General features: G+C 47.6%; 1 protein-coding gene across 1 annotated transcript in view; it reads left to right on the forward strand.

The window, feature by feature from the left end:
• LOC127569523 (ATP-binding cassette sub-family B member 6-like) overlaps positions 1–8,305 on the forward strand; it is a 549,089-nt gene that overhangs the window by 237,695 nt on the left and 303,089 nt on the right. The gene's annotated exons all lie outside the window — the stretch shown is intronic.

Consider the following 8,305-nt stretch of genomic DNA (forward strand, 5'->3'; position numbering starts at 1 on the left):
TTCTTTTTTAACTCCTGAAGCAGGACCTACAGCGTTCAATCCCACGTTAATGATTGCGACACCAGGCATCAACCCGGGGCCTTCCTCAGAACTGTGTCTGCACCAGCTGCTGGGAGATAACTTGCACCCTGTGGTTAACACACACTTCCAAGGATCTTGGGTGCTGCTACAGAGATGTTAGTCCATTCCCAAATATCCCCAGTCCAGACCCAAAACGTCAACTGTCCATTTCCCTCCACAGATGCTGCCTGACCCGCTGAGTTCCTCCAACAGTTTGATTTATTGTCCCAGTTATAGCTGGGAACTTGGTACGGCAACTGCTCTGCCTGGGACCGCAAGAAAGCGCAGAGAGTTGTGGACACAGCCCAGCGTGTCATGGAAACCAGCCTCCCCTCCATGGACTCTGTCTACACTTCTCACTGCCCTGGTAAAGCAGCCAGCATAATCAAAGACCCCACCCACCCCGGACATTCTCTCTTCTCTGCCCTCCCATCGGGCTGAAGATACAAAAGCCTGAAAGCACGTACCACCAGGCTCAAGGACAGCTTCTATCCCGCTGTTATAAGTATTTAATGATTCCCTAGTACGATAAAATAGACTCTTGACCTCACAATCTACCTCGTTATGACCTTGCACCCTATTGTCTGCCTGCACTGCACTTTCTCTGTAGCTGTGACACTTTATTCTGCATTCTGTTATTGTTTTACCCTGTACTACCTCAATGCACTGTGTAATGAATTGATCTGTATGAATAATATGCAAGACAAGTTTTTCACTGTACAACACACACACAGTGCAAGGGGAACTCAGCAGGTCACTCAGCATCTATGGAGGGAAATAAACAGTCGAGGTTTCGGGTCGAGACCCTTCATCAGGACTGGAGAGGAAGAGGGCAGAAGCCGGAATAAGGAGATCAGGGGAGGAGCACAGGTTGGCAGGTGATGGGTGAGTCCAGGTGAGAGGAGGAAGGTGGAAGGTGGGGGAGGGAGGTGAAGCTGAGAGGTGATGGGGAGAAGAGGCTGAAGATGAAGGAATCTGGTAGGAGAGGGCAGTGGACCATGGGAGGTGGCGAATAGATGGGCAGGTCATGAGGGTGGGGGAGGGGAAAGAGAAGGGGGAAGGGGTTACCGGAAGAGAAATCGATGTTGAACCTCGGTACATGCGACAACAATAAATCAATTCCATTTGCAAAGTTTGGAATTTCTCAGTGCCTGAGATGGTCACAGATGTAGATGTGGTCCTGACACCTTGGGGCCCTGCACAGCCCGGGGCTCTACACCTCAATGTGCATCACCCACAGTTCGCTTTGAAGACCCTAGAGTCTGAGGAATTTTCAAAAATTGCTGTAGGTTCAAAGTCATGTCCAAACCAAACCCATCACTGCCACATTTTTATTTTGGTTCTTCTCGATTTCCCGCTGCACCGTTTTGGGATGGTAACCACTGTAGTAACTCTTCTTAACCTCACAGGTAACCTATCCCTTGTCTGCAGGCTTTCTCCACTTCACTTGTTACCTGATGGACAGCGGCACACACACACACACACACACACACACACACACACACACACACACACACACACACACACACACACACACACACACACACACACACACACACACACACACACCCTGAGCTGTGTTTATCCTGATGTGCCTTAAGTATGTTCCACTGTTCAGTGATAGGAACTAAAGTTCTTCAAAACTCTCCACAAACTCCCACATGCTGCAATCCCTACACGATGCCAGTCATCTCATTACATTTATTTATTAGGCAGTGTAGATTGCGAGGTTGATTTTGGATTGTTTTTGAATTACGAGAGGCTTAGATAGATAGCCAGTATCTTTTTCCCAGGGTCGAAATGTCAAATATCAGAGGGCATGCATTTAAGGTGAGAAGGGGAAAGTTCAATGGAGATGTGAGGGGCAAGTTTTTTACACAGACATACGTGTTAGGAAGTTGTGGGCGTGCTATGTTGGCGCTGGAAGCATGGCAACACTTGCGGGCTGCCCCCAGAACACTCTACGCAAAAGATGCAGTTCACTGTGTGTTTCGATGTACATGCAACTAATAAAGAAATCTTATCTTATTGTGCAGGCAGAAGGGATTAGTTTAGTTAGGCATTATTAGCTTATTTAGCTCGGGACAACATCGTGGGAAAGGCCTATTTCTGTGCTGTTCTGTGTATTATTATTATGAATACCTTTTGTAAACTAAGTTGATAAATCGATTTAGACGAATTGAACACCTTGTGCTCCTCCCTTCTCTCTACACACTGGCTGTACAGCCATTTCTATTATTTTCCCTGTACTTTTTCTTGTAGTTCTGCCTTCGTAGAGCTCCTAAAGGGGAGGTGCAGAGTAATGGGGGTGTGGATGGAGGCTGGGGCGGGCACAAGATAGGAGATGGGCAAGAGCTGCTGTATCACAGCTCCAGAGACACGGATTCGATCCTGACCTCCGGTGCTGTCTGTGTGGAGCTTGCACGCTCTCCCTGTGACAACACGTCCTTGCCAAGACACAATTTCTTCAAGTGCAGTCAGCTTCCAATCCCTCACGTACCACAACTGAGTTCAAGGAATTGAAACGTTCTTCCGATTGGCCACATTCACGGCTCCCGTCTGTGGAAAGCTCACCATATCTGAGTCAGTCACTGAGTAACTTTGCAATGTGCCTTCACTGACTTTTGAGGGTCTCAAGGGGCATGTAAATAAGGTGTTAAAGTTAGTTATAATCTGAGTGGGTGAATGGGCTTTCTCTGTTCTGATGATGTAGAGTGAGGGACAGGTCTAACCCTTGGGCTCAGGACCACTTGGTTTAACATTCCCAGAGTCATACATCATGGAACCAGGCCATTTGGCCCACCATGTCCATGCTGACCAGTGGGCACCATCTGTATCACACCTCCCAGCACTTGGCCCGCAACCACCTATACCTGGGTGATTCTTATCTACTGAGCCCAACCTTGGTGACAGGAAACTACCTTCAGCCTAAGGCATAACCAGATACTCTGAGCTGCACTCACACAGTCTATGTACACCTACCCCCTAACCCACTGACCAATTGCTGAACACTTTGGTGCATCGCAAATGGTAGCCTGGTCTCACCCGTCCTGGTTGACCTTGGGTGTGGGGGGTGCCACTCTCACCTCCTGAATCAGGTCGAGGGTTCAAACACCAAACCAGCAGGGACACCAAGCAGTGACGAGAGGTAACGGGGGTCCTGTCTGCTCTCTCAACTAACAGAGTCCGCGGGAGTTGTTCAGAAGTATCTCAACCTTCCATTTAAGTAGCCACTGTGATTGGAAAATCAGGGCAGGCACGGTAGCGGTTAGTGTAACGCTATTACAGCACCAGCGACCTGGGTTCAATTCCGGCCGCTGTCTGTAAGGAGTTTGTACGTTCTCCCTGTTGTGCGTGGGTTTCCTCCGGGTGCTCCGGTTTCCTCCCACATTCCAAAGACGTACAGGTTAGGAAGTTGTGGGCATGCTATGTTGGTGCCGGAAGCGTGGCGACACTTGCGGGCTGCCCCCAGAACACTCTACGCAAAAGATGCATTTCACTGTGTGTTTCGATGTACATGTGACTAATAAATATATCTCATCTTACCAAAGGTTTTGCAGAAACATTTTGCGCACAGAAGTCAGTCTCCTTGCTTGCCTGTGAGTTTCACTTGCAGGAATTTAAGGGGAGAGTCAGCTAATTGTTAGTTAATAGGTGTTTGGCTAAGTAGTAGCTAATAAAAAGTTCGGGTCAAGCAGCATGGCCATTTTGGAGCAGTCATTTTGGGAGTGATACCAACCTGTGGATACCGGGCTCCAGCGAGGAGGGTGAGCAACACTCAGGTGAGGTGACGGCAGGTTCTTATTCACTTTTTCTGTCTATTTTCCCTCAAAGCTCTTTAGTCACGGCAGGTGAGCTCAGACCCGTGACATGCTCCTCCCGCACAATGTGGGAACTCAGGGAGGCTGCCCGTGTCCCTGATGACCACGTGTGCAGGAAGTATGTCCAGCTGCAGCTCCTGACGGACCGCATGACAGCATGGGAGCTGCGCATGGATTCACTTTGGAGCATCCGCGGGGCTGAGGATGTTGTGGACAGCACGGTTACTGAGTTGGTCACACCGCAGTTTAAAGCCCCAGAGAAAGATGGGGAATGGGTGACCAACAGGCGGAGCTGTAGCAGCAAAGTAGTGCAGGGGTCCCCTGCGGTCATCTCCCTCCAGAACACTTTGGATACTGTTGGGGGAGATGCTCATCAGGGGAAGGCAGCAGTAGCCAGGACCATGGCACCGTGAGTGGCTCTGCTGCACAGGAGGGCAGGAAAAAGAGTAGCAGAGTAGCATGGTAAGAGGAATAGACAGGAGCTTCTGTGGCTGCCAATGGGACTCCTGGTTGGTATGTTGCCTCCTGGGTGCAAGGGTCAGGGACGTCTCGGAGCGGCTGCAGGGCATTCTGGAAGGGGAGGGTGAACAGCCAGTTGTTGTGGTGCATGTAGGTACCAACAATACAGGAAAAAAAGCGGGATGAGGTCCTACAAGCCAACTTTAGGGAGTTAGGAGATAGATTAAAAAGTAGGATCTCAAAGGTAGTAATCTCAGGATTACTCCCTGTGCCAGGTGCTGGTCAGACTAGGAACAGCAGCAGAGTTAGGATGAACATGTGACTTGAGCAGTGGTGCAGTAGGGAGGGTTTCAGATTCCTGGGGCATTGGAACTCGTTCTGGGGGAGGTGGGACCAGTACAAACTGGACGGTCTGCACCTGGGCAGGACTGGGATCAACGTCCTAGGGGGATTGTTTGCTAGTGCTGTTGGGGAGGGTTTAAACTAATCTGGCAGGGGGATGGGAATCTATGCAGAAAGAGAGATAAGCAGAGACCAGAGCAAAAGTTAGAAACGAGAAAAGTAAGAGTGGAGTACAGAAAAGTCAAATGCAAAGAACGCAAAGGTTACTAGATTCATAGTGGCTAACGTAACGCTATTACAGTGCCAGCGACCCGGGTTCAATTCTGGCTGCTGTCTGTAAGGAGTTTGTACATTCTCCCCGTGACTGCGTGGGTTTCCTCCGGGTGCTCCGGTTTCCTCCCACATTCCAAAGACGTAGGGGTTAGGAAGTTGTGGGCGTGCTATATTGGCGCCAGAAGCGTGGCGACACTTGTGGGCTGCCCCCAGAACACTCGATGCAGAAGATGAATTTCACTGTGTGTTTCGACGTACATGCACTTTATCTGAATGCCCGTAGTATTCAAAACAAGGTCAGTGAACTTGTGGCACAAATCAGTACAAAGGGGTATGATTTAGTGGCCATTACAGAAACGTAATGGGTGGAGATGAGTGGGAATTTAATATCCAAGAGTATCGGGTAATACGGAAGGATAGGCAGGGAGGTAAGGGAGGTGGGGTAGCACTCTTAATTAAGAATGAGAGCAGGGTGATAGTGAGAGACGATATAAGATCTAAGGAACAGGATGTTGAGTCCATCTGGGTAGAGATTAGGAATAGTAAAGGGAAAACAATCTCTGGTGGGACTTGTCTCTAGGCCACCGAATGATAACATTACAGTGGCACAGGCAGTAAACCAAGAAATATCTGATGCACGTAAGAATGGAACGGCAGTTGTCATGGGGGACTTTAACTTGCACATAGATTGGGCGAATCAAGTTGGTCGAGGCAGTCTTGAGAAGGACTTCATAGAAGTCCTCCTCATGATAGCTTTCCTAAACAGCATGTTAGTGAACCTACAAGGGAAAATGCTATCTTGGATCTGGTCCTGTGCAATGAGACAGGTAAAATTAACCATCTTGTAGTTCGGGATCCTCTTGGAAAGAGTGATCATAGTGTGGTTGAACTTCTCATACAATGGCAGATTAGGAATAGTAAAGGGAAAACAATCTCTGGTGGGACTTGTCTCTAGGCCACCGAATGATAACATTACAGTGGCACAGGCAGTAAACCAAGAAATATCTGATGCACGTAAGAATGGAACGGCAGTTGTCATGGGGGACTTTAACTTGCACATAGATTGGGCGAATCAAGTTGGTCGAGGCAGTCTTGAGAAGGACTTCATAGAAGTCCTCCTCATGATAGCTTTCCTAAACAGCATGTTAGTGAACCTACAAGGGAAAATGCTATCTTGGATCTGGTCCTGTGCAATGAGACAGGTAAAATTAACCATCTTGTAGTTCGGGATCCTCTTGGAAAGAGTGATCATAGTGTGGTTGAACTTCTCATACAATGGCAGGTGCAGTAGTTTGATCTAAAACCAGTGTATTATGCCTAAACAAGGGACACTGCAACGGGATGAGAGAGGAGTGGGCTAGTGTAGACTGGGAACACGGGCTATGTGGTGGGACAGTTGAGGAACAGTGGAAGACTTTCAAAGGGATTTTTCACGGAGTTCAACAAAAGTATATTCCAGTCAAAACCATGGGCAGTAAGGGTGGGGAGAGCCAGCCTTGGATAACTAAGGAAATAAAAGAAGGCATCAAGCTAAAAGCTCAGGCATACAATGTCACTAAGAGTAGTGGGAAACAAGAAGACTGGGGAAATTTTAAAAAGCAACAAAGAACCACTAAGCAAGCAATAAGGAAAGGGAAGGTAGATTATGAAAGTAAACTAGCACAAAATATAAAAACCAGATTGTAAAAGTTTTATAATTACATAAAGTGGAAAAGGGTGGCTAAAGTGAACGTAGGTCCCTTGGGAGATGAGAAGGAGGAATTAATATTGGGTAATGTGCAAATGGCCGAGGCCTTGAACGACTATTTTGTGTCGGTCTTCACGGGGGAGGACACGTCTAACATGCCAAAGAGAGACGCTCTGGATGCGATGGGAGGTGAGGTCCTCGATACACTCACTGTCACTAAAGAGGTAGTGATGAGCAAACTAGTGGGTCTGAAGGTAGACAAGTCCCCTGGCCCTGATGGAAAGAAATGGCGGAAGTTATAGTCAAGGTGTTTGTGATAATTTACCAAAATTCTCTGGACTCTGGGCAGGTCCCAGCAGATTGGAAGACAGCGAATGTCACACATCTGTTTAAAAAAAAAGGATGTAGGCAAAAGGCAGGTAACTATAGGCCAGTTAGCTTAACGTCTGTAGTCAGGAAAATGCTCGAAGCTATCATTAAGGAAGAAATAGCGAGACATCTGGATAGAAGTGGTTCCATCAGGCAGACACAGCATGGATTCAGGAAGGGCAGGTCCTGTTTGACAAACTTACTGGAGATCTTTGAGGATATAATGAGCGCAGTGGATAGAGGGGAACAGGTGGATGTTGTATACTTGGATTTCCAGGCGTTGGATAAGGTGCCGCATAAAAGACTTATCCATAAGGATGCATGGAGTTGGAGGTAATGTATTAGCAATGGATAGAGGATTGGTTAACCAATAAAGGCAGAGAGTTGGGATAAATGGGTGTTTCTCTGGTTGGCAATCAGTGGTGAGCGGGGTGCCGCAGGGGTCAGTGCTGGGCCCTCAACTGTTCACGATCTACACTGACAATTTGGAAGAGGGGACCGAGTGTAGCGTATCTAAGTTTGCTGATGACACTAAATTGAGTGGAAAAGCAAATTGTGCAGAGGATGCGGAGAGTCTGCAGAGAGATATAGACAGGTTAAGTGAGTGGGCAAGGGTCTGGCAGATGGAGTACAATGTTGGTAAATGTGAGGTCATCCACTTTGGAAGGAAAAATAGATCAGATTATTATTTAAATGGTGAAAGATTGCAGCATGCTGTTGTGCAGAGGGACTTGGGAATGCTTGTGCATGAATTGCAGAAGGTTGGTTTGCAGGTGCAACAGGTTATCAAGAAGGTAAATGAAATGTTGGCCTTCATCGCTGGAGGGATTGAATTTAAGAGCAGGGAGGTTATGCTGCAACTGTACAGGGTACTGGTGAGTCCGCACCTGGAGTACTGCGTGCAGTTCTGGTGTCCTTACTTGAGGAAAGATATACTGGCTTTGGAGGTGGTGCAGAGGAGGTTCACCAGGTTGATTCTGGAGATGAGGGGGTTAGCCTATGAGGAGAGATTGAGTCACCTGGGACTATACTCACTGGAATTCAGAAGAATGAAAGGGGATCTTATAGAAACATATAAAATTATGAAAGGGATAGACAAGATAGAGGCAGGAAGGTTGTTTCCACTGGTAGGTGAGACTAGAACTAGGGGTCGTAGCCTCAAGATTCAGGGGAATAGATTTAGGATGAAGATGAGGAGAAACTGCTTTTCCCAGAGAGCAATGAATCTGTGGAATTCTCTGCCCAGGGAAGCAGTGGAGGCTCCCTCATTAAATATATTTAAGAAACAGTTATA

Source organism: Pristis pectinata, chromosome 1 (genome assembly GCF_009764475.1).
Source record: "Pristis pectinata isolate sPriPec2 chromosome 1, sPriPec2.1.pri, whole genome shotgun sequence".
NCBI classification, from domain to species: Eukaryota; Metazoa; Chordata; class Chondrichthyes; order Rhinopristiformes; family Pristidae; genus Pristis; species Pristis pectinata.